General features: G+C 40.7%; 1 protein-coding gene and 1 long non-coding RNA gene across 3 annotated transcripts in view; one reads left to right on the top strand and one right to left on the bottom strand.

Moving 5' to 3' along the window:
• The window catches only part of Znf407 (zinc finger protein 407), a 389,208-nt gene extending 367,568 nt beyond the window's left edge, over window positions 1-21,640 (bottom strand). The window contains exon 1 of one of the 2 annotated variants that reach the window (XM_034518392.2): window positions 21,151-21,640. The gene's annotated coding sequence lies outside the window, so the exon portion shown is untranslated. The remainder of the gene's footprint in view (window positions 1-21,150) is intronic. The other variant, XM_076912347.1, reaches the window with a different exon arrangement.
• Window positions 21,617-24,166, top strand: LOC143434259 (uncharacterized). Its single transcript, XR_013103597.1, has 2 exons — window positions 21,617-21,743; window positions 23,265-24,166. It is a non-coding gene; the product is annotated as an uncharacterized LOC143434259 (long non-coding RNA).
• The last annotated feature ends 3,057 nt before the right edge of the window (window positions 24,167-27,223 follow it).

Here is a 27,223-nt window from a genome sequence, read left to right as displayed (position 1 = left end):
TACTATGATTGAAATTTCTAGCCAAATGTGATTTTATTTGATGTTAATAAAAAGTCATCAATATCTTATGGTCTCAAAAGTAATGATATTTTTAACTGTTTAGCTATTTTTTCCATAAATGAAAATAAAAATAAAACCTTACTTAAAAGTAGAAAACAAAAAATAATATCTAAGACAAACAATAATATCTAAGACAAGAATCAAATAAATAAATAATAGAAGAAAAAAGTCAGACTTTTTTCTAAATTAAAAGCCTCCAAGGATACTGTGCTATAAAGGTCACCAATTAGAAAGTATAACAAGAACTCTGGAACAGGAGTGCTTTTTAAATCATATATCTGATAAAACATTTGCTCCTAGACTATTCAAAAACCTCTTACAACAATTCCAAAATAAACAAAGAATCTGGTTATAAATTTCTCCAAGGGAAATACAAAAATGGCCAACAGCACATGAAAGAAAAGAAAAAGTAACAATACATCATTAGCCATTAGAGACATGCAGTCAGGACCACAATGGGATGCTGTTTTCCAACTTCTAGAATAGATATGAACAAAAAGTCAGATCAAAATGAAATTCAGTCAATGAGCCTAAAGAACAGCACCAGGCAGTTCAAAACATGATAGCCATTTGAGTCAAGCAAGGCCAGTCTAAGCAGCACAGCAGGACTTTGTCTTAAAAAAAAAAAAAGAAAAGCTAATCACAATAAATGTTATGAGGGTATGGAGCAACCAAAACCTTCCCACACTGCTAGTGGGGGTAGAAGAAAAACAAAGAGGCTCAGGTATGCAGAGGGTGCTTCACAAATATTACCGTCAAGATGCAAGCTCAGAGTTGGCAAAAATGGCTCAGCAGTTAAAAGCACTTGGCATCAAACCTAAGTGCCACGCTTGGAAACCCCATGATAGGAAAGAAAATACCATCATCCTCGAAAAATTATCCCTCTGACCTCCAGAGGCTGTGACACACATGTGCATGAACAAAAGTACTATTAAAAAGTGGAGAACTAGAGACAAGACGGTGCTGGTGCACACCCCTTGATTCCAGAACTCAGGAGGCAGAGGCAGATTGATCTATGTGCCAGCCTGGTCTACAGAGTAAGTTCCAGGACAGCCAAGGGCTACATAGTGAGACCTAGTCTCAGGGGAATAAAGGTGGGGGTGAGAGAAGACAAAGCTCTGGAGCTGCGGATAGAGCTTAGCAATAGTGTTGACCTGGCATGCAGGAGGCCCTAGACTCAATCCCTAGTACTGTCAAAAATGTTTTTAAGATACAGAGCTGTCACTCAATAGTCCTTAAAGATGTCTCCTGCATGCCCTTTATGGTCCACTTCTCCAGAAGCATACCTCACTCCTCACCAAAGCACACCCCTATTACACCCCAACTACAGGTTAGAATTCTTCCACAGTAGATAGGCAAGTCTGTCCTAGAAGTTCCTGAGAGGATTCATACATAACAAGGATTGTGGGGGAAGGGGGTCTGGTTACATTTTGCTCAGGAAGATGTTCTTGGCCGCATGTGCCAGTTCAATGCCCCTGCTGACTGCTGAGTGTGACCAACTGCAAAGATACAACACAACTCTGCTGATGGACATCTCTGATCTACTTCTTTTTGTTGCTACTATGATTAAGAATCTTGCCAGCATCCATATACATGTCTTTTCACAAATACATTTTTCATTTCTTTTAAGTAAATACCTAGGGCAGATCTAACTTTATGAGAAACTAACTGATTTCAAAGTAGTTGTACTAAACTGCCACGTGTCATGTGTGAGATCCCACCAGGAGTGTATGTCCATCTTTTAAATTCAGCCATGCTAGTGGATGTGTACAGCAGTGACAGTTCATGTGCTTTGTTGGTCTGTTGCTCATTTCTTAAGTTGTTTCTTTCTTTTTCTTATTGAGCAGCAGAATTTTCACATGGATCCCAACTGTGAAATCAACTGTCAATATGTTCCATAGTATTTTATCCCTTTTCATTTTAATTATTTTTTCATTTTATTATTTTTTTTTCATTTTATGATATCCTATATAAAAAGAAACTTTAAACTTTGATGAAATCAATACCTTTCCTGTTATGGTTATTTGTGCATATAATTATTTCTCCAATGCCTGAATGTAAACCATGGTTTATTTTATTCTCCCATATATCCCAAAGCCCTACAGCTTTTCAGGTACTTATATATTACTAAAATGAATAGTGGCACACACCTTTAAACCTGGTACTTGAGAGGCAAAAACAGGGGGATCTTTATGAGTTCAAGGCCAGTGTGATCTGTATAGTGAGTTCCAGGACAAACAGTACTATACAGTGAGACCCAATAGATAGTTAAATAGGTAGATTAACAGACAGACAGACAGACAGACAGACAGACAGCAAAGTGAGTAAGCACATGCCTCCTTGTCACATAAGTCTGGTACGCAGGTATTTACAAATGAATTAAACAATGTCTAGGATGCACTTGAAAACCATCCAGGTGAGGAATATAAAGCAAACTGCTGATGATACTTGAAGTGAGCGAAGGCACACAGAGACTCATTATATCATTCCATCAACAGTGCACCAAAGAACAGACAATGTGTGCTCAGAGTGCATATTCTGTTGCAGGCACAAATCCAATGCAGACAGTGGCAAAACAATAAAATTCTTAATTATATTCTATATAATGGCTCAAAAAGCCCTAAAACATGAGGGAAAGTATGGTAACATTTGCTGTTTTTCAACTGCTTTTTAGTTTAATGAAATTATCCAAATTCTCATTACATGAAAATAACAAAAAACCTAACAGCACACTCACACATGTACACAAACACACACACAACATACACACAGTGTCCACCGTATCAAACTACTCCACAATGATACAAGTTCATTGTCTATTGGAACATGTTCTATTGGAATGTACCTGATTTGTATAAAGCCACATATAACTGTGAAGATATAAAATAAGACAAATGAGCAAAAATCATACATCCAAGTAGAACATTCAATCTAACTGAATAGTTTATCTAAATCTTTGAAGAAAACTAAATCTGCATGGGGTGGGGGGGGGAGTCAAAGTTTACTATTTTGAATTAGGTTTGGATATTGTCGTTTGCTGAGAACATAGGCAGAAAGAGTTAACCGCTTCTGCTTCAAGAGAAAGCTCGATTGGCCAAAGACTCTAACAAATGTATGGAGCATGAAGGACAGACAGCTCTGCACAGGCCAGCTTTCCATCACACAGAGCAGTTATAGAACAGACAGCTGATCAACCCATCCTAGATCATAGCCACTATTTCTGAAAAAATTAACACTCAGGGTCAGCAATGGAGCCAGGGGCCATCTAGAGACACAAAGAGTTTGCCGCAGTCGTTAAGTTATAGTCTAGAATGGAAACAGAGTGGGCAGGAGTGCAAAGTAGTTTTAATAAGTACTTTACAGTGATGTAAAAGGGATTAAGCGGAAATGAGAGTTTATGCTAATATAGGCTTTAAAAATTCATTAGAAAGGTTATTAGAACAAGTATCACATTCCCAGTGGAGATGGGAACAAGATCATCTTCTTCAAAGATTCAAAGATCACCTGAATACAACCATTAAAGGGCTAATTTTTCTGAAGCAGATTTTATTCATTCATACAACAAACATTTACTAAAAACTTACTATTAGCTGAAAACACCCTGCTTCTCCCAGCAACAAAAAAAAAAAAAAAAAAAAAAAAAAAAAAAAAAAAAGGTATAATCTCCTTCTTGACACACTGTCATTTGTAAAACTATAAAAATAAAATAAAATGAATTTTAGAAGTCTTCCCTCAGCAGAGTTTCAAGTCTGGTTCCACTGAGACAGTGGAACCAGGCACAGAGAGACAGCTTAGTGGATGCCTGCTGTCAAGCCAGACATGATTACAAAGTGCAATCTCTGGAACCCACATGGTGAGAGGAGAAAACTAAAGCCCACAAGTTGGCATATTTTTTTAAGCATGTATTAAGCATGCTTAATTTTAAGCATGTATTTTTTAAGAATGTATTACTAAAGCCAATCCTCTTCAAGCGTTATGTTTCCTAGACCAAGTCATCAATTACCATCTACACAAACGGTCACAAACACACGGATATGTAAGCATGTACACTGGGGCTGAGTATGGCTTAGTGGTGTAGCACTTGCCTAACATAAGCAATGTTCAGAGCTCAATCTCACACACACACACACACACACACACACCTTTAAGCATTTGTTCCTGGCTGCGAAAATAAGTTATATATAACACTTTTTTATTAATTTCATGTTACCTATAATTACTAATAAAGTTAATATCATCTAGAAACTAACAAAAAATAAAGTATCTACCTTAGTCATCCTCATGTTTTTACTATGAAAAAAAAAGAAAGAAAGAAAGAAAGAAAGAAAGAAAGAAAGAAAGAAAGAAAGAAAGACCCTTTTGAAGAAAAAAATAAAGCACATCAATAGCAGCCTTCTGATGACACCTGGTGGCCACTTCTCCCAGAAGTCTCTTGCAGTGATTTGGAAGAAGCATTTCAGGAAGCAGACTCTCAAGTGCTCACTGCCCCTCAGGCAGAACACCTGATGTCCTCCTGGCATCGCACTAGCCTTGTTCACTTGTCACTCATTCCAAGTACTCGTCTTCATTTCTCTGTGTGCCTTCTGTCCTCTCTGTGGGGTATCATGAAGACAACTCAGCTATTCCACTTCCGCTGAATCACTCACATAGAGACATACAGGTTGTGCAAGATCCCACTGTCTCCTTACCCCTAGTCTCAGTCCCTTACCCCTCATCCTTCCTGTACACACACATGCACAGAAATTAACAGTCTCATGACCTTTACCCTTGAGAAACTCAAATGAACATAAGTCCTAGAAGTTATAGTCCTACAAAGAAGGGTTCTTTCCTCCTAAAACACAAGGCCACACACATAACTAGGAGCTGCAGCAGCCACAGCTGAGTAAAATACAGGAAAGTATCCCTCTCAATCTGCCGTTTCAAACTGGACTTCCTGCTGAACCTGTATCATGATGGTGTCACCTACCCTAATTTCAAGGCCACTCCTAAAGTCTGTCTATGAAAGCCTTCTTCTGCTGATGTGCAGATAGGACACTAGAGGTGCTGTGTGTGCCCAGCCCTCCCAGCTAGGCCTCTCCTATCACAAACATCAATTTGGAAAAGGGTTCACAGAATACAGTCTCTGATACTACAAGGCAAAAGAATACTCTTCCAGGAAAATCCTTATAGTTGTGTTATAAAGCTGAATGAATGATTCTGCCAAGAATATAACAAACTAAAATGCATTTGCTAGGTAGCTCTAGGGGCAATTTTTCATTAGTGGACAAATGAGAGTCTGCTTTATTCACACAGAACTAGTTCATGAATACTTGGGTTCCAACAACTCTACCTCCTCACTGTCCTAAGAGACTACAATGCAATTCCTCAATTATAAATACATGAAGCTCTTCATAAAATTGCCCAGGACTGTGTCTGATGGATTTAAATAAACCTACAAATTGTTTGTTACTATTTCAAAAGGCTTAGTTCCCTATCAGTATGGAGAACTTAGTGAACTCATCTAAGAAAGCAAGAACACTAAAAGGGAGTGGATTCTCCCTGGACTCAGTCCCAAAGCAGTCATGCTTCCCACCGGTCCTCCCCCAAGGATCATGACTTCAGGGAGTACCCACAGGATACAGCAGGAACACCTGTGCAACCTATGCAGCCTGGCAGAGGCCCATAGGAAAAATGTTAGGCCTCTTCCCCAAAGTCACTGAAAAACTGGAGGCTCCCTCAAATTGCCAAAAAATTACCTTAGTAGCAGACCATCTACCCTGAGTCACTCAGCCTTTGGATGACAACTCCTACAAAAATCTCACTGCAGTCACACAAGAGATCTGAAACCAGAGCTCCTAGCCAAGCTCACTCCCTATATCCAAACCCACAGGAAGAGGATAATAAAGAGACATCTTAGTTATAGGCAATAGATAACTAACATAAAGCCATTCTGTCTGTTTGGCTCTCAAATGAAGATCTGACTCAGGGGCACATCTCTTTTGCTGGCATTTATATGTTTTCCATCGTACCTTAACAGGAGGCTTCTGTACTAGTACAGCAGTACTGAGGCACACCAGAGAAGGTCCTAATGGCATCAGTCTCATGAAATACCTTACCAGGGCAGAATGCCTCTCCACTTACTTTAGAACTATAATAAAATGACATTTACATTTATCTCTCCTACTACCAAAAATGAGATCTGGTATCCCTTATGACCAAAAACTCAACTAAATCAAGAGTTACTAAAGAATTATCTAATAAATCGATGAGGTGGAGCAACTTTAAGTTTCAGATTCATACAGCATTAAAAAAAAAAAAAAAAAAAAAAAAAAAGGTCTTACTATATCCTGAAAAATATCTCATTGGGGATGGATCATTCTGCCTCTAGAATCTACTGAGCCAACAGCTTGCCTTAGAGGTACCAGCAGTAGGAATTCCTTTCTAGTTAGAGTCAGAAATTTAGCATGCCCAAACTGGAGGAGCAATCATATGGGGAACACAGATAATAGTGTCTGAGGTCATACATGGTCCATCGGTTACTGTCACTACACAGTTAACTTTAAACCTACTGGTACTGGAAAGCATTCAAGCTTAGGGGATATAGAGCCAGTCGCTCAGCATACAGCCTGTGTAAATGCTACCATCAACATATCAAACATCAATTTCTAGTTCTATAGAAGGAGGAAGAGGAAGAAGAGGAGGAAACACCGATGAGGACCCAAGTTTAGTCCCTAGCACCCACCACATCAAGTAGGTCAAAAGCGAACATCACATAACTCCAACTTCAAGGAATGCCTCTATCCTCTGCATAAGCCTCTGTTGCACAAACCCACATTCCGAGGCACCTACATACACATAATTTAAAAATAATGAAAATAAATCTTAAAAGAACCTTCTTCCAGACAGAGTCTAAAAACATTTAAAGATAAGAAGACTAGAATCACACACTCCCAAGCCTAGGAATCAAAAGAAACTAGAATTCTCACCCAAATTAAACCAGAATTTTATTTCTATTCCAGAGGAAAACCATGTAAATATTTCAATATCTAATTCAATTTTGCCTACAAGTTAAAAGTTCAAACATTTGTTTAGTGCTTAAACTAGCATTAAAACAATACTAGAATGCCATAATGATCAGGATCAAAGCTCAGTGACACAACAGAGCAGGTGCACCATAATTCTACCATCATCCTAAATTTCCATCCTTAGACTACTACTTATGGAGATGGATTGACCACAGTATAACTGACTTGGTAAGCAGAGACTATATGATTAGCTCATCCTTCACACCTGCCCTTTGTTAAATCCTTTCACATTTGAAGTACTACTTTCTAAATACATTAAAACAATCCAGTCATTAAATTAACTTTATGACAACTTTTTATCAGCTATCTCAGACAAATATGTTTCACACTCAGAAAAATTCTCAACAAAATGTTAAAATTCAATCTATCTTTTTAAAGGCATTTTAAAATCAATAATTTGATAGTATTTCCATCTAATTTTTAAGAAAAAAAATTACTGGACCAGAAATAAAAGGACTAAGGTAAAGGTGTGATGACTCTGAGTAAAAAATGAGAAAAACTCAATGTCGTTAAAATCATGAGTTACCAGTGTGTCTTACGGTATCTGAAAAGGTTGTTTTATTATCAGTGTAACTAATCACAATGAAACCATCTCTTACAACTAAAGACATTATAATGAATTTTCTTTACAGCTACAGAGAAATGGGATTTGCTGTTTCACATCAACCAGAACAGGCTATATAAATTCTTCTTCCTATTTATTGTAAAATATAATTTCATCTATAAAATCAGTCATGAAATATTAAAACTGAAACAACAGAATTTATGTCCTTTACTTAATTTAGTTTAAAGGGTCTATTCACTAAAAACAGAGGTGGGGAGGTTACATGTGATGGAGCCCCTCTTCTCATTAAGTGTTTCCATTAGACCCTGGATTTTTAAAAATTTATAATGTAGCCATTTAAAAAAATCATTCCATGAAAAAAAGTTAGATTATGTTCCTTAAATTCTCCCTTCTTCTCTTTCAAAAGCAAGAAGATGAAACATATTATGAATAAATTCCGAGGAGAGTGGAAGATATGGCAGTACAAAATTAAAGAAACATTACAGTGAAATTTTTAACACTCATGAAAAAGAACACTAAGCTACAAAGAGAAGGTCTTTGCTTTTAACTCAACTGTGCCAAGTCAGCTGGAAGACACCAGGCAGTTTCAGCTTCCTTGTTGTAACACAAGAAGGAAGGACTAAGATTCCTAAATTCAATCAAAAACCCCTTGCCAAGATGGGCCACTAGGCACTCAAACACTATATTCTTAGTAATAGGTTTGGTTTCTAACTGAAGCAGAAAAATAGGAAAATGGGATTTTGAAAATATAAATCTGAGGAATTTTACCAAAAACAAAAGCAACAGAAGGAGAGGAGTATAACACTGCTCTTGCTTTAACCTGTCAGGTCTGGGAGAAGAGATGGAGCACAAAGAACTGCAGGGAAAAAAGACTGGAACTACTAATTTTGGAAGAAATGTGGAAAACACTGTAATTCCAGATGTCAATAAGCTCACACACCATATAAAACTATCAAGCCTCAAGACATTTGGAATATAAATTATTAGGTACCAAAGATCTAAGTGTTAAGAAAGTATATTTAGAAAGTAGAAAATGTTCAGCTTTAAATTTTTAAATGAATATAGTTCTACTAAAGTCCATTTATATAATAAGGTTAATTTTTTCCTCTCGGTGGTGAAATTATAGGTAATTCTTTTCTCCAAATCCTGGCATTTTTTTCAAAATACCCTTTAGGAAAGGAGTTGATTAAATGTGAAGTTTAAGAAAAAAAGTTGCTTCCCATTATTGAAATAATAGAAAATGATGAGTGCTATCAAAGGAACACAAATACAAGCAGTCAGGGTAACATAATTATAGTCAGAGATGTCAGCCTGTCAAACAGCAAGACCACCAGACACTAAGAAAGCTTCCTATGGCTCCCAGGATTTCATATTAAACATGCAAGAAAGAGTTGGTGTTGGCTGGAGGATAACCAGTAACACTCATGAGCACACTAGGTGCCCATTCTCCACTAGCAGGGCACGGCTGACTCCAGCACTGGCAATGATGAACTGTATGGCATTTTTGTCAAAAAAGAAGGGCAATGCTTTAAAAGAAAAATGTTAGGAAGATATAGAAGCAAGAATAAGCACTATCAACTTCTTAAAAATCTGAGTGAACAATGTATTTCAATGACCTGACAAAGGAACGATGGATGGATGGATGGATGGATGGATGGATGGATGGATGGATGGATGGATGGATGGATGGATGGATGGATGGATGGATCGATGGGTAGACGGATGGGTGGACTGATAGATGAAAAGATGGGTAAGTGGACTGATAGATAAGAGAGATGTTAAAGGTAGGAGGGAAAGGGAGGGGGGGGCAGCTAAAGGTCAGCTCCCTTTGGGATATAGGGACAATGGGCAAACACAAAGGAGTGCTACAAAGAGAAAGTTATATTGACAAAAATGTATCAGACAAGATTCATCAATAAAACTAAGCCTGGGACAGTATTTATATGGAATACAATGTTTGTATGATGTTTAAACTGTCTCCCCACAAACCACTGATTAGTTCCAAGGTAAGAAAATAAAATACAATTTAGTAATTGTGAAGTGAGGACAAATAAATGGTACTATGTTGGCTGGGTGATCAAAACCAGGATCCTCTGTGGAGGGCAGATGGACACTGTGTACCCCAGGCTGTGGCATCATGATACCCTCACATCACCCATGCTTCACAACAGCCAATACAAAGCCTCTGACTAAGAAGAGAAAACAACAAACAAGCACAACCCCAGGAGTGTTTTGTTTAAAGAAACAAAATGGTGAGAAGGCCCACCAGCCTCAAAACCTCAATGTCATGAAAGACAGATTATGGAAGGAGGCTAAGAAGACTATATATAATGTTTGAAGACTAGAACCTGTGCTGGCAATGAGAAATGTAATACATTTTATGTCAACTCACAATAACTATGTACATTTACAAATCTGATAAGAGTAGTGCAGTAATGCAAAGGGGCATCTCTATTAGATTTCTAGTGGTTTGGTTTGGCTTGTTTGAGTCAGGGTCTCACTATGCAGGCATAGCTAGCCAGGAACTCACAGAGATCCTCCTACTTCTGCCTCTCAAAATTCTGGTATTAAAGGAAAGCAACATCTTGCCCAGTTAAGAATATGTCTGTTCTTAAGAGGTTATCAACTGAGTGTTCCAGAGCAAAGGATTATGATGCACACATATGTGGGGCTGGATCCACAGGGAGGAGGAGTATGTGTATATGAAGACTAGATGTCTAGGAAAAAAAAGACAAAATGAGAAAACAAGAGGGCAGAGCCAGAGATGTAACTCGGTGATACAGGATCTGTCAAACATGCACAAGGCCCTGAATTTTATCTCCAACAGAACAAAGCAGGAGGAGAGCGTGCAAACTGACAACAGATAAATCACTGTAAACGTTACATAGACAGGTATCCTAGAAAATTTTCTAGGCTCATTCTCACATTTTTTTCTATTAAATTTTGAATAGTTCTCAAATAAAAACTAAAATATAGAAGAATTTTAATACAGCAACATTGCTGCTCTTGGCAAGGAATCACATGGCTGTAATACAGATATACCCTTAGTACACACCTTTAATCCCCCCAAAAATGAAGATAAAGTTAGTTTTCAGAAGGAAACAGCAATGTTTGAAAGTGATATGTATGTAATTGAGTGGCAAATCAGAGAAGGATTTAAAAGAATTAGTCAGAGACAAGACATGCCCAACCCTCACAAGTAGAGAAAAAAGGTGACTTATGAGAGACGTGTAGGGGGAAGGACGGGGAAGGGGGAGAGAGAGGGAGAGGGGGCCACACAAGGGAGAGAGAGCAAGCTAGAGAGAGCACAGTTATTTGAGTTCAATGCAGTGGAGTTTAGTCAGCTCAGAGGGGAATACAGTTCAGTTCCATTCAGTCAGTGCAGTAGAGTTGAGTTTGTTAGTTTGTAAGTTTCATGTAGTTCCGTGCAGGTCAGAGGAGACAGTTTTAGCAGGATAATTTTAGAGAGACAGACTGCAGGTAAAGATGAAACAAGCCAGAAAATGAGAAGGAGCCAGAAGACTAGAACAAATTGCCAGAAGTAGTTTGAGGCCAAGCAGAGCAATTCAGAAGCCAAGAAAAGCCAGACTGAATTAGTCAACTTGGAGAGGAGTTTGGGCCAGAATATCTGAGTTGAATCAGCCAGTTAGAGCTCAGAAAGAACTAGAAAGAATGAATTTATTCAGTGGTAAGCCTCTGAGATGAAACGTATGGCAAATAAGTTACTTTTACACTTAAAAAAAATGAGAAAAATGGAAGAACAGAGTAACTTTATAACGTGGTGTATATAGCTCTTCACAACATTGTCTTGCCTTTGAGGGCACCAGAGACACATACACATACATATGCAAATAAAAAGTAAAATAATGCTTTAAAAAAACTTCAATTGATAATATAGATGCTTTTAGAAGAAAATAAGCATTAACTTATACCAAGAGTCAAACTTACTAAAAGGACTGGAAAGACTAAAATTGAAATAAAGAAAAACACCACAGTTCTCACAGTAAAGAGAACAATCACTCTTAAGGACCACCCTCGTTTGGTTGCTAGCAACAACAGTTCGCAACTTCTTGTAACCTCTTAGCTCTGAACACAGGCACGTGCACACAGCATGAGTGGTTAGGCACAAAGCCCAAATAGACCTTTATCTGGATGTGTTGTGCTTTTGTCTTCTGGCATCAATATCAATCCATCCTTTACAAACACAGCTAGGGAGCAAAGGTATGAAATTCCAGGGAGAGATTCAGAATTTAAAAAGCCTGTTCTGTAGCAGAAACCTCTACTTTCAAAGTGTTTTCTGGGTGGTACTGAAGAACTTTACTCAGGAATCACTGAGCTTCCCTAACTCTTCAGAAAGGGGGCGTGGGGAATATGAATATACATTTAATGTTTAAGTACTGAACTCTACAACTGTAAAGGAGACGCATGTTGAGAGTAAGGACCAATCAAAAAAAACATAATGAACATATTTACACCAAACTACCACACAGGTAGTTTGCCTAAACCATGATTTGCTATACAAAATTCCTTCCAATGTCACACTTTTAGCAAGCATTGCCCAGTGTCACAATAAATACATAAAAGATACCAGATCCCGTTTCTGAAGGTTCTTAATGAAAACCACTTGATCTCATTTTAGAAAGACTGTCATTTCTATTTCCTTCCTTCAATGACCTAAAATTTCTAAGCTATTTTTAAAACTGCATTACCACCTTACTTTAAATTCTAATGGTCTTATAATTATATTTTAAATTAGCATGCACTCCTTTAACTGATATTCTTCATTGAAAAATAATTGATCCAATATACCTCAAATTCTGCTCCATAAGTCACAATCAGCAGAGACCACTAATGAACTGTGTACTTCCAAAGAAATGGCTGTTACTGTTTCTAGATTTCAACCACAGTTCCAGTTACAGTCATGAGGTTCTCTCTACATAACGATTAGTTATGAAGAGCATGCTGAGCCTGAGTTACACTTGATGATTAAACCACTGCCACTCAGCCTGCAGTCCGCTCTCCCTACCACGCTAGTCACCTTACCTAGCTTTGTTTAAAACTATTTTTACAAAAAGAAAAGAAAATGATGCACTATCTAAGAGGAAACAAAAGAGAAGTATGAATACCAAGCAAGCCACAAAGCATTCAGAATTAGAGCACGGAGACTGCCTAGCTTTCACAAATGTCAGCAAAACAAGAGTTCAAGTGCCTGTCACTGCTGTTTTTAAAGCCCAACATATGCTACATGTACTCTCCATGGACCTATGCATACCTGCATATAGACTCTGCATATAGACTCTGCATATAGACTCTGCATATAGACCTGCATATAGACCTGCATATAGACCTGCATATAAACCCTGCATATAGACCCTGCATATAGACCCTGCATATAGACCCAGCATATAGACCTGCATATAGACCTGCATATAGACCCTGCATATAGACCTGCATATAGACCTGCATATAGACCTGCATATAAACCCTGCATATAGACTCTGCATATAGACCTGCATATAGACCTGCATATAGACCTGCATATAGACCTGCATATAGACTCTGCATATAGACCTGCATATAGACCTGCATATAGACCTGCATATAAACCCTGCATATAGACTCTGCATATAGACCTGCATATAGACCCTGCATATAGACCTGCATATAGACCTGCATATAGACTCTGCATATAGACCTGCATATAGACTCTGCATATAGACTCTGCATATAGACCTGCATATAGACCCTGCATATAGACCTGCATATAGACTCTGCATATAGACCTGCATATAGACCTGCATATAGACTCTGCATATAGACTCTGCATATAGACCTGCATATAGACCTGCATATAGACTCTGCATATAGACTCTGCATATAGACCTGCATATAGACTCTGCATATAGACTCTGCATATAGACCTGCATATAGACCTGCATATAGACTCTGCATATAGACTCTGCATATAGACTCTGCATATAGACCTGCATATAGACCTGCATATAGACTCTGCATATAGACCTGCATACAACTAGAAGGGATCACCTGTGATCACTTGTGTCTTAAATGTAGACACTCTGTAGTGAAAGATCTCTCATGGTCTGTCACCTTCTTGATGAGGAACTGAGTCTGTTAGAAACTATTACATCCCCTAATTGCAAATGCTTGGCAGATCTCAAGATACTGACAATTTTAGCACTTTGGTTATCAAACAAAAACAGTAGTGCTACTTGGTTCTGAAGTGCACTTGACTTGATACAAGGGGATGCTGAAAGCACAGTTCTCTTCCTCCTACATAACTTTCTGAGCAGTGGCAGTGACACCATGACAGCTTAACTTTACAGTTTAACTGATAGTTATAAATCGAAATCCCTAGTGTGGATTTTAGTATGACAAAGGAAAGCAAGGCTATCAAAATCAAGGGGAAACTGGCAAGTGTTGATTTCCCAAAAATGGCCCCTTTTCTCAACAAACTGTCTACACCCAAGCTATAGGGAATGACATTGCCTATCGCTTTCCAATGACCTAGACAGAAAGCTGAGGAAGTCTGTCATCTGCTAGAATGATAAAGACATGAATTTCTCTGAAAACAAACCCACAAAGGTAAAAATGTAAGTTCAAAAGAAATGAAGAGCACCCCTCAGCAGTCATTCCTATCTTGACCTGACTTTGGTTTGTCTATCTGTGCATTTTTTTTTCCTTTAAATCTCCATGGCATTGAACAGCTGGATTGCTCAACCCCTTATAACCCAGCCCAGGGGCAAACTGTGTGTAAGGCAGGAATGGTAATAAAGCTTGCTGCCAGAGGGTCCCTATAAAGAAAATCAGTTGTTTAGTGGCACATAAACTTGGCAGTAATGTGCTCAGACCAGTACCTGAAATAGAATAAGTGCTCAGAAAAATTAACCATCAGAATCATCAAAACCAGTTTTTCCTGACAGCACTTAGGAGTCAGGATATCTCACACTTCAAGATCCCATCTTCATCTCCAGCTTATCTTTTTCATATAAATTTAAACAGTGCAAGTCAGAAATAATCTAAGACCTGAAGTACAGACCAATTCACAAACACAATGTGTTATGACAGAGTCCTTCCATGTAGACCTCTCTCCCCACTTTGCTCTTATTGCAAAAGTATAATTAACTTGACTCCTTTTTGTCTTTGGTATTTTTTGTTGTTGTTGTTGTTGTTGTTTTTTGGTGTTTCCTTTTTTACTGCTGAGTATGGACCCAATGCTTTGCATATGCTATACAAGCACAACCCAGAAAGCTACATTCCAAACCTTACTGCTTTTCATTAATTGTCTATACTCTTAACAATAATGCAACTTCATTCTTTGTGTTTCTGAACTTTAAAAAATTAGGACGGGGAGAATACAATACACAGTCTTCTACATTGTTTCTACTTTGTTTCCCCCTCTATATTTATGTTCCTTTAGTTTGAGAGAGGGTCTTCCCTCTAGGTAGTCAAGGTTACCAAGGTAGTAAATCATGGCTAGTACCAAGCCTGTAATTGTCTTCTCTGGCTCTAGAGCAGCTAGGATTGCAGCAGTGCACAACACATCTGGCTAAGGCTTTCCTTTAGTACTTGTCACCAGGCACTCAGGTAAATTGCCCTGGGGCAAATTACCCTGGGGTAATGTTTTTCAAACATTACCATCACAGGGTTTAACTGCCCAAGCCTTTAGCTCAGCACTTGGGATACAGGCAAACTGAGATCTCTGTGGGTTTAAGGTCAGCCTGGTCTACATACAAAGTTCCAGACCAGTCAGGGTAAGATCCTGGTTACTTATATAGTAAGATCCAGTCTCTAAAAAACAAAACAAACAAAAAAAAAGCATCAAATCTCCATGAACGATGAAAAACATCTTAGCACCACTATGAAGTGAAGACTAAGAGCAGTAATGTGAAGACTCAGGTGGTAGAGGTGGGATTTTAAATTCAATGTCAGTCAAGGCTACAGGACAAGTATCTGCAAAAACAACAAAGACTCAAGAGAACTAATGAATCAGAATGCATACAGTCCCCATCACTACCAGTTTACAGTTACACTCCTTGCCTCACTTACTATTGCTTGTTTTCTGCCCTCCCAACAATATTTTCAGGCCTTTTACATTGTTGCCAACCTAATGTACAAATTACACACCAGGGGCTGGAGAAACGGCTCAGCAGTCAAGAGTGCTGGCTGTTCTTCCTGAGTTCAATTCCCAGCACCCACATGGTGGCTTACAACCATCTATAATGGGATCTGATGCCCTCTTCTGGCCTGCAGCATATATACACACAGAATACTCATACATACATAAATTTTAAAATAAAGAATTACACACCAGTTTGATCTTTCTAGTTGATACTAATCATCATTGTTTGGCTCACGTCAGGGGTGGCAAAGAGGAGAGAGTGGGCACCAGTGTATAGAGGTTAGTCAGCAACTTGGAAGGCAGTTCTCACCTTCCACCTGCTTCTGCTACTGGGCTGTTCAACTCACTGAGGAGACTGGGATTACAGACAGGCATCAGCTCGTCCTGACTCTTCACACAGCTCATCAGGCTTCAGCAGATGTCACTTTTACCTGCCATCTCCCTAGCCCTGGTTTCCTATTCTTATTGACATGCACTGCTTGCCCATCAGGATAATTTTAGCCTTTTGCCAGTAATATGTGCTGACACGTTCAATTCTGTCTGACCATTTCTAGATGGGTCTGCTTCATATACCGTCATCCATCCTAACACTGTCACACATACTTTTTTCCCTAGCATCTTTTCTGATTGATTCAAGAATCTCAATAAGTCATATAACTATTGCCCTGGATTATCTTCTAAACATTCTATAGTTTCACCTTCAATATTTAAGTTTTCTATTAACCTGTACATGACTGTTTCTAATTACATAAATTAGATATATCTCATGCTAAGTTAAGTTCCTATTTGCTAATAAGCATGCACATAAACAAGTATAACTTTAAGGTATGAAAGTAGTGTAAGGAAGCCTGTAAGGCTCTTGACAATTTGAGCCTTGCTTCTGACCACTGCATTTCCCAGGGCTCTGCTCAGCTACCCTGACAGTCTCTTAGAATATCCTGCCCTCTTTAAGGGTATTGTGTACCCCACAAGTCTCCCTCCTAAGTCCTACCATAAACTTAACCTACCTCCTCTTGGGTTCTACCATACATTACAACAAGATGTTTGATAACAAGACTATAGACTCTCTGGGAGCAAAATGTCTATAATCAGACACCTGAGGCCTTAACAGTTAAAAAACAAAGTTAACTGTTGGATGAGTAAATGTTCACATGTTACAGAAGTCGATGTGCTGGCTCAGCGACTACAAATAGGGACTGTGTAGCCACACTGCCTTGACTGGAATCCCAGCAACACCATGTAAGAGCTGCATAGCATTGCACAAACTGCTTACCCTAAATTGAGTGCACCAGTCGATAAAATGTAGTATACAGCTCAAAGAATATGCTGGATACTGAAGATTATAAAAAGTGTTTATACAAACTAAGATCTCAAAACATTATTGTTATTTCCATTGAATTCTATGTTTTTTACTACCTTTCATTATTCCTTAGTACTAAATCCTTAGTATTTCAGAAACCTCTCTTGGGTACACACAAGAGAGCCAAATTATTAAAAAGTAACATTACATGAGAAAATAACCATGTACATAAAAGCAATAATGCTAAAAAGGAGAAATGAAACATCCTGTTGGAGACCACACACTCACCCATGTCCACCCTCTCCCCAAGATTCCTCCTCCAGAACCACATGTAGGAAAATTCTGAGTGTAATTATAGAAGGCTGTAAATTCCTTTATACTTTGATATGGCCATGAACTTCTGTCTTCTTTGCAGCTATATCTTGGTTGTACTGTAGGTAGTTACAATGGATAGTTAAACAGAGCTGTTGGAAGCATAATCTAATTATAATAGTGAGATAGTATAGTTGTAGAATAACAAAAAAAAAATAAAGTCACTTTTCACCAAAAGAAATCTTTAATAAAGATATATACACATAATATATGGGCTGTGTTATATTTGAATCTGAAATGTCCCCATATGCTTGTTTTTATCTCTTAGTGCCAGCTTGTGGCCTTATTTTGAAACTTGTAAATCCTCTTTAGGAAGTAGACACTACTGGGCAAAAGATCACCAGGAGCAGACCTTTCAGAGCTTTGCCTTTGATCCCAACTGTTTCCTCTGCTTCCTGGCCCACAGCACGTTCCCTGTACTGCTGAGCTCCACCACACACCACACTGTCCTTCAGCTCTCTGACTCCATGAGCTGTGCCATGAGTTTCACCATGCTTTCTTTCCATTCAGCTCCCTCAAACAATGAGCTAATAAACTTCTCCCCTGGGGAGCTTCTGTCAGGTATTTTGCAAAAGTTAATACAAAAAAATCTCTAGAATGTTACATACAGAGAGTGACAGGCAGTTTTTCTGGGACATTTAAAGACCAGAATGTTACCAGATATGCAGAGAGTAAAGACTTCGTGACCTTGCAGAGGAGAACATGTATCCTATTGGGTATTGCCATTCTTGTTACATTCTGGCAAAAACATCTATCTGTAGTTTGCCTATATTCTGAAAAAAATCTAAGCAATGCAGGATGTGAAAAACAGGCAATCTCGCTGAGAGGGGTAAGAACACCTTTCTTTCTTTCTTTCTTTCTTTCTTTCTTTCTTTCTTTGGTTTTTCAAGACAGGGTTTCTTAGAGGAAGAGAGACTGAAGAATAAACAGGATTGAAACACACTCTGTCTGGTCTCCATTCCTCGTGACCACCCTCACTCTCTCTCTTGCTGAACCCCGACCCGCGGACTGGAGCAGCAGCTTGGACGGGGATACAGTGGCCACCAAAGGTGGGGCAGCTCGGGCCTCAACATTTTGCTCAGGCCGCGACATTTTTTGGCCACCCGAACGTGGGGCTAGTACGGTTTTCAACAGTCTGGAAATCTGTAGTTTAGTTCACAGGCCAGTAACAGCAGCTCAATCCACTCATAAACACTTCACAGATACACCCAGTAGTTTAGTTTGGCAGTCTTGGGATAGTAGTAATGGTGGCACCACTTAGCAGGAACTGCTGGGCCTCAGGCAAATCAGCACAAGTTAGGAGCAGACCAGTAAGAATGACAGGAGAAGTTCTTGGCTGGGTCTCCCTTAGCAAAAAGGAAGATCAGTGAAGACATGAGACCAAGAAGCCTTTAGCTTTGTAAGCAAGCCAAGCTCAGCCTCAGTCCCTGCCCACTGGGCCTATTTATACTCCCTGCAAACATCATGTGTCCTCCAAGGGTCTTGTCTCAGCACTTGAGTCTGTCTCAGCTGACATCATTCTATTAATCAGCCTAAGTCCAAGGAAGGGACAACAAACTGTAGCACATCACCAGAAGTTTTTTGGCGAGTTTCTCTCTATGGAGTCCTGACAAATGGAGTTCAACTACAAAATGTGAGGCATAACACCCTGTGTGTTGTCAGCAAAGAGTCCTCCAGCACGTGTCCTTTCACCTGTGTCTGCTTCAGCTAAACGCGAGTCTGCCTTAGCAAAACACCATCTACCATAACTGACTTTCCAAAGAACCCTTAAGTTTCCACTTTAGAGGTGTGTCACTGCAGATAGGCTTTCAAGCTTCAAACCCCAGACCAAGCCTGGTCTTGCTCTGTTTCTGCCTGGAACTTGCATATCTCGGATAAGTATACATGCATGCACGCACACATGCTGCCATCATGGATTCCAGACAGGATGATCACAGACTAACTCTCTAAAACTGTAAGTCCCTAATTAAATGGTTTCTTTTATAAGCTGCCACTGTGCCTCTTCACAGCAAAAGAACAGTAACCATGACACTATGGCACCCAGAAAATGCAAAGCCACTTGCTGCTAAGAGCAGAGAAATCAGGTTCCTATACCCACCCAAAAACTACAACACAGAGATCTAAAGATCCCACTACCTGGGGCCTGGACAAGACAGGCAACAATAGCAGGTGCCACACCTGTTGCCGCCTTGACTCAATACTTTCAATACGTTCAAATGCTAAAGTATTTTAGGATTTTCTACAAATCAAAAAAAAAAAGTTTAAAAAATGTTTCCTCGATAAAAATAATTTTAATGGAATCAGTGTTGTAAACAATTATTATGTCTGCTATACCAGAGAGTTTGTACAGAGTTTGGCAGTACAATCTAGTGTTGATACAGTATTCTCTGCGGGAAAGGTGGTACACAGTGCATTGAGTTCTTGGGTGTCAACTGTAGTGATGAGTTTTGACTGACAAAGTCCTATTTGTAACAAAACTTAGTATGAAACATTTGAATGTCGACATTAATTTTGTTCAGGTTATTAAACAGATGTTTGTACATTGACAGTAACTGCTACTAAACAAGGCTGCCTTGCTTTATGAACTATGCGGAGTATGTGCAACTAACAGGAGATCTTCAAATATTTTTTAAGCAGTATCTTCTTTCCAAATGGACTGTCGTCCCACTAATTAGGCACATACTGTGCCCAGCCCTGTCAAGTATAGGCTAAAAAGTTATCACTCAAGTCATGTAGCATTAGATATGACTGCCCATAAGAAATCCTCGCGCGCGCGCGCGCGTGTGTGTGTGCGTGTGTGTGTGTGTGTGTGTGTGTGTGTGTGTGTGTAGTGGTGTGCTCACAGATTCCAGCTCCACCAAGGGGTCCTATTCCAGAACTCTTCATATAAACGGGCCAATCAAAACCCAACACAACCAACAGGGGTCAGCAGCTACTGTTCCCAACGCCCAGCAGACTGATCGGACAGAGGGAAGCACCGCCACCCGGTGCTCCTGAGGACGCGGAGCTGTGTGGGAAGGGGCGGGCTGCCCACCGCCGCCACTGTCTCCCGACAGTCGCCTAGAGCAGGAACCTCCCTTTCCGTCAGGGCCTCCCTGTCATCAGCGTGGCGTAACGGAAGAGGCGCGAGTGGCAGCGGCTTAGGCAGGGGAGCCGAGTGCACTGACGCGGGCGGCCCGGAGCCTCCGAAGGAAGCCCGTCCCTCTGAGCGGACACGGGGCAGCGCTACGGCTACGGAAGCGTCCTCCCTCGGGACGAAGAGGAGAACGGCCAGATCTCGGAGCCCGGGGCCGCGCAGAGACTCTGAGCAAGGCTGTCAACGCGCCAGCCGAGGGCAAACCCGTGCCCGAGGGGCCGGGGAGGGCGCGAGGCCGCCGCGGCGCCGACTGCGGCAGCGCGGGGCGGAGGGCGCCGGGCAGCGGGACGTGCGCAGCCGACAGGCGAGGGCGTGGGTCCCGGCGTGCGGCGGGGCGGCGTCGGGCCCGGCGGGGAGGGGCGGAGGCGGGGGAGGGGGCGGGAGCGCTGCGGGCCCGCGGGCTCCCGACGCCGCGCTACCCGCCCGGGCCCGCGGGCCGCCGTCCCCGGACCCCGCGCCGACGCCCGACCATCCCCGCCCCCATACCCCCCGCCCCGCTGGAGAATAACTCACCTGTTTGTCGGGGAAATCGCTCCTGCTAGGCCCTCTGACTGACTCCTCCGGCTCACCGTCTTCCCTCTGGGAGGAAAGGGCGGGACTTCCTGTCTCTCCGCTGAGCCACTTCCGGCGGTTCCCAGGGCGACTACGCTGGATGGAGCACAGAACACCATAACCGAAAAACAAAGATTTCACAAATGCCTTGGCTAAAGACCTTAATTCACGTTCTCTGTTTTTCTTCTAATGGCCGGCGGCTCTGCGTGTCGACTTGTTTTCAACCCATCAGTACTTTCCGGAAGTTCCTAGGGGAGAAAACAGGAAGTTCCACCCTCCCTGCTGGAAGGGAAACGGAAAGCCTAGAGAGTCAAACTGTAGGGCAGAAGCTGTTTGGGCTCAGTGACGGCCGGTTCTTCGTGGGAAGACAGTCGTGTACCCGAAGATGCTCAGCGGGACCCGTCCCGCAGCACCCCGCGCCCTGTCTCCATCCCTCGAACCCGAGGGCGGTGCTGGGAAGGGCAGGGGCGGGGCCTGCGCTAGGGCCTGCCTCTGCATCGGGTCCCCCAGCGAGTCGTTTTAGAGCCTCTGGGGTTCTCATATGAAGGCTGCGGGTGAGAGTGCTACCCTAGCTAATGAAAACAGATAATCTGTCAACGCCAGAATGGGGTTTCCCATGTGCTGACCGCAGGGAGCCGCGAATCTAGTGGTTCCTGAGAATAATGTTGAATTTTCATTGTGATTCACGTATCCACGGTAGGGAATTAAAATCTTAAGAAAATCAAATAACCGTTCCCAAGATTACATAGGTAGTAAAAGTGGAACTTAACTCTAAGCTCAAGAGCCAGCCTTTTCTAGTCTGTAGTGCTGACTCACGTATCATGGCCAAAGCCGGTTTACACGCCTAATCTTAAAAAGTATTTCCACAGTGTCTACAGTTAGCAGAGGGGAAAACAGACGGGAACATAAGCTAAATAGTAATTAGGAAGGGACTGGGTGGTGGTGTCACACACCTTTAATCTCAGCACTCAAGATGCAGGCGCAGGCTGATCTCTGAATCTCAGCCAGCCTGGTCTACTAAGTGAGTTGCAGGACAGCCAGGACTACAGAGAAACACTGTCTCCAAAAAAGAAAAAAAAAAAAAAAAAAAAAAAAAAAAACGAGTAAAATAAGGAAAGGATGGGTGTGGGTAGGAAGCTATATCCTTATCCCTGTAACAAAATGCTAGAACACCTAACAGAAGGATTTATCTATTTTGGCTCACAGTTTCAGAGTATGCATTCCTATGCTGGGGAAGGAATGGGTAGTGGCTTCCTCGGTGGTTAACTAGCTTGTGGATGTGGTTATTCTTGAGCAGATTGGGAAACAAACCTCAGGCAGGAACCAGAGATGATAATAAATTTCAAGGGCCTTCGCTAGTAACCCCTTTCTTCTCCATGTCTCAAAAGTTCCACAAGCACTTCCAACAGCCTGGGAAGAGGTGATCCAGAACACGAGTCATGGAAGATCATTTCTGACTCCAGTCATAATAGGAGTCAATAATTCAGTTACCATAACATCATGGAATTGAATTCATCTTTTCACCCATGTGATTTTGATATATCCCATCAGGGAGGTAAAACTAAGTGCAGGGACAAAGTGATTGACATGATCTGACAGTTTAAGTCTAGAGACATCAGCTGGGTAGTGGTAATGCACACTTGTAATCCTAGCACTTGAGAGGCAGAGACAGGCTGATCTCTTGAGTTCAAGCCCAGGGTGGTCTATAGAGTGAGTTCCAGGACAGCCAGGGTTAGAAAAACCTTGTCTCAAAAAAAGGACTAGGGACAGAACAGGTCAGTGATAGAGCACATGTGAGGTGAGGCCCTGAGTTTGATCCCAGCACTTCACACATACCAAAGCCAGGATGTTGTATGACACCAGTATGACACACTAGGAGGTCATTTCCTGGTGAGTAATGTCAGTGTCAGCATAAGGACTACACAGATCTGTCATATGTGGTTAGAAGCCTCTTCTAATTATACCTTTTAAAAACTGAGAGTTTAAAAGCAACACAGAAAAAAAAAGGCACATGGCACAGAGATGAAGATTAGCTCATCAATCAACCTCATCAAAGCCCCCTCTTTATGTAACAGGTTAATTAATACAGAGACCCACAACGGATCGGAGAATGAAGAAGCCATGAATTACTCAGCCCTAGCCAAGAGTGGTGGCACACACCTTTAATCTCAGCACTTGAGAGGCAACGAAAGGGGGATCTCTGAGTTCAAGGCCAACCTGGTCTACAAAGCAAGTTCCAGGACAGCAAGGGACGTTAGTTATACAGAAAATCGCTATCTTGGGAAACAGAAAGAGAAATGCTCAGTCCTGAATGGAACAGCTATAACATATCTGAAAAGGATTAAGAGGCGTGGCCTTGCTGGAGGAAGTGTTCCCCTGGGGGCATGGACTTTGAGGTCTCAAAAGCCCATACAGGCTCAGACTCTCTCTCCCTGTTGCTGTACACCTCTCAGACTTCTTCAGTACTGTGTCTGCTGGTGTACAGCCATGCCCCCCGCCGTGAAGATAATGGACTAAACCGAAAGAACCCTTCTTTCATAGGAGTTTCCGTGGTCATGGCTCTTCACAGTGACTTAGAAGGCAAAAAACTGTAAGAGCCAGAGGGTGACTGCAAAGAAACTGTTACCTGAACACAGAAGGGTAGCTGCACATGTGCACACACAGTGTGACCTCACGGACATCAGCAGGCTCAAGACCTGTGCATGCTCAAACCAAAATTCCAGCATAAAGAGATGAGGTGGACACAAAGTCCCACTCTCCTGAGGTTGCTATTGGCAGTTGATAATGCCTGGGAGAAAGAATCCGTTTCCTTTAAGGGTTATATGATCTCTAGGAGGGTACAGGCGACCAACCATGCTCCACTAGAAGCCACACATCCATGAGTATAAGGGCAGCACAAATTGAACATGATAGATGTTCTTTAAAAAAAAAAAAAAAAAAAAAAAAAAAAAAAAAAAAAAAAAAAAAAGGACACAAAGTTGGGCAGGTGAATAAAGACGGTTGGATCTGGGATGAGTTAGGGACCATAGTGTGACTGTGGTCAAAATAGATTGAACAAAATTTTTAACTAATAAACTTGCCAAAAAGGAAAACTGAAAAAAAATAATAAAAAATAGTGATTCTCTAAAATATTTATAAATGTAAAAATATCCATCAAAATTAATAAAAAGAAATATATTGAGTCCCCACTGTGTGATAGACAGTGTTAAATGTTTTACCCATATCATTTTGCTACCAACGACTACAATAAAGACATTCTCATTCCTGCAAAGAAAACTGTTAGTCACTTGTGACAACATTCCTGACCAATGTAACTTAAGGAAGTATTTCCCGTGGTTTTAAAAGTGTTAGTCTACTATGAGAGGAATGACATAAAGTAACATGAAGCAGCTAGTCACATGGTGTCCTTAGGCAGGAAGCAGAGAGAAAGGAATGCTGGTCTTCTCTATATTCAGTCCCAGACTCTGACCCCTAGAATAATGCCCTCTACATTCAGCACGGGCCTTCCCTCTTTAGTTAAACCTTCTTGGAAACACCCCTATAAACACACCCAGAGGTGGGTTTCAATGCTGATTTTAAATGCAGTTAGGTTGACTAAAAACCACACAACACCACAACTGTGTTTTAATAAAAAACATAACACTTTAAATCATAGAATTGCAACCCAGGCTCCTAAAGTGTCATTTCATCTTATAAAGTAAAGCCCATGTATTCCATCCCTAAACGTTCCCAAAATATCAGTCTCAATGCTGCTTCCTATGGGCACGCAGTGGCATGCACCTTTAAACTCAGGTAGAGGCAGGTGGATCTCTGTGAGTTTAAGGCCATCCTCTTCTAGATAGTGAGTTCCAGGCCAGCCAAATTTACACAGTAAGACCCTGGGTCCAAAAAATAAAAATAAATAAAAATTAAAAAGCCAAAATCTCTTCTGAGACTCAAAACACACTTAACTAGAAACTTCATGAAGTGAAAAAAAAAATTATAGACTTCCAATATACAATGGCAAAGAATAAACATTCTTTTGGGCCCAAGTTTTTCTGTGTGAACAGCCTTGGCTGTCCTGGAACCGATTAGGCTGGTCTTGAACTCATAGACATTCACCTGCCTCTGTCTCCCAAGTGCTGGGAGCAAAGGTGAGCCACCCTGCCCAGCTTAGAATAAGCATTTCTAAATAGCAATCTGAGAAGGTAACATATATATCTGAAACAAAAGGTCTCAGGATAGTTTTAGAATTAGTGTGTGTGTGTGTGTGTGTGTGTGTGTGTGCATTCACATCTGTCTACACACCTACATACATGTGCAGGTATATGTGTGTGTATATATATGTGTGTTTCTCATATATATGTATATATATGTATATATACACACACATATACCTGCACATGTATATATTATATATATATGTATATATATATATATACACACACATATACCTGCACATGTATATATTATATATATATATGTATATATATATACACACACACATATACCTGCACATGTATGTATATGTATGTATGTATGTATGTATACACACATATACATATGGTTGACATTGGGTCATTGCTTGATTGCTCTCTCTATATTGAGGCAGAGTCCCTTGAGTAAAATGACTTTCAATGTTTTAAAAACAGATTTATTTAGTTTTCATTTATGTATAAGAGTGTTTTGCCCGTATGTATGTGTGTATATTATATGCAGTCCTGCTACATGAGGAAACTAGAAAGGGGCACTAGATCCCCAGAAACTGGAATTGTGATGATTGTGAGCCACCATGTAGTTGCTGGGAACTGAGCTCTGCAAGAGCAAAATGTGCTTACCTGCTGGCTCTGGCTGACCTGAAACTCTATCTGTGGACCAGGATTAAAGGTATGCTGGTTTAAAGGCATGCACCACCACCTCCAGGCTTCACCATACCCATTTTAATGTGGTGCTGGGGAGTGAGTCCAGGGCTTTGGGCTACTGGGAAAGCATTCTGTGGACTGAGGCCCAGTCCCATCATTTAGATTCAATATAATTGTTGATATAGTTGTAGTGAACCCTCTCATTTTACTAGCTTTCTCTGTGTCTCATTACAACACTACTCTGTCTTAGCGCTTCTCTTGCTGTGATAAAACACCAAAAGGAACTTGGGGAGAAAGTGATTTATTTCAGCTTAAGCTTCCACGTTTAAGATCATCGCTGAGGGAAGTCAGGGCAGGGACTGAAGTAGAAGCCATGGAAGAACAGTGCTTACTGGCTTGCTCCTCATAGCTCGCTCACCTTACTTTCTTATACAACCCCAAATCACCTGTCCACATAGAGCTGTCCCCTCCCACATCAACCCTCAATCAAGAAAAAGCTACCAGGCTTGCAGGATGGCCGATGGGCACTTAATTGAGATTTCTTCTTCAGTGACTCCAGCTTGTGTCAAGTTGGAAACAAAACTAGCCAACTCAATAACCCTTTCTGGAAAATTTTTGTATATAAAAATATAAGAAAAGATAAAAATAAGTATTAGTGTGAATAAGGTCTGGTTATTAGAAAAAGACATGTTATATCAATGTTAATCTCAGGATTTTGATTTGCATTGTGGTTTAAAGACTATGAATGTTTAAGGGTGTGCACTCACACATGTTGGGGATAAAATGGCATCGCACTTGCAATGTCTTTTTGAATGATTAAAAATACAAATAAGGACCTGTGAGATGTCTTGTGTATAGGCACTTCTTATCCAAGCTTGACAGTCTGAATTCAGTGCCAAGAACTCATGGTAAAAAGAGAAAACCAACTTCCAAAAGTGTCCTCTGACCTTCACACATAAATAATTCGATGTCCATGCCCAATCTCCCTCTGTCTCTCTCTGTCTCTGTCTCTCTGTCTCTGTCTCTCTGTCTCTGTATCTATCTATCACACACACACAAACTACTAATATACAAAATAATATTAACAAACAAAATTTTTAAATGTTCATTTTATTTTGGGTTTTCAACACAAGATTTCTCTGTCTAACCACATTGGCAGTCCTGGAACTCCCTCTGTAGACCAGGCTGACCTT

This window comes from Arvicanthis niloticus, chromosome 14 (assembly GCF_011762505.2).
Source record: "Arvicanthis niloticus isolate mArvNil1 chromosome 14, mArvNil1.pat.X, whole genome shotgun sequence".
Lineage (NCBI taxonomy): Eukaryota > Metazoa > Chordata > Mammalia > Rodentia > Muridae > Arvicanthis > Arvicanthis niloticus.
The sequence above is the reverse complement of the archived record's forward strand: the minus strand, read 5'-3'. Positions and strand labels throughout refer to the sequence as shown.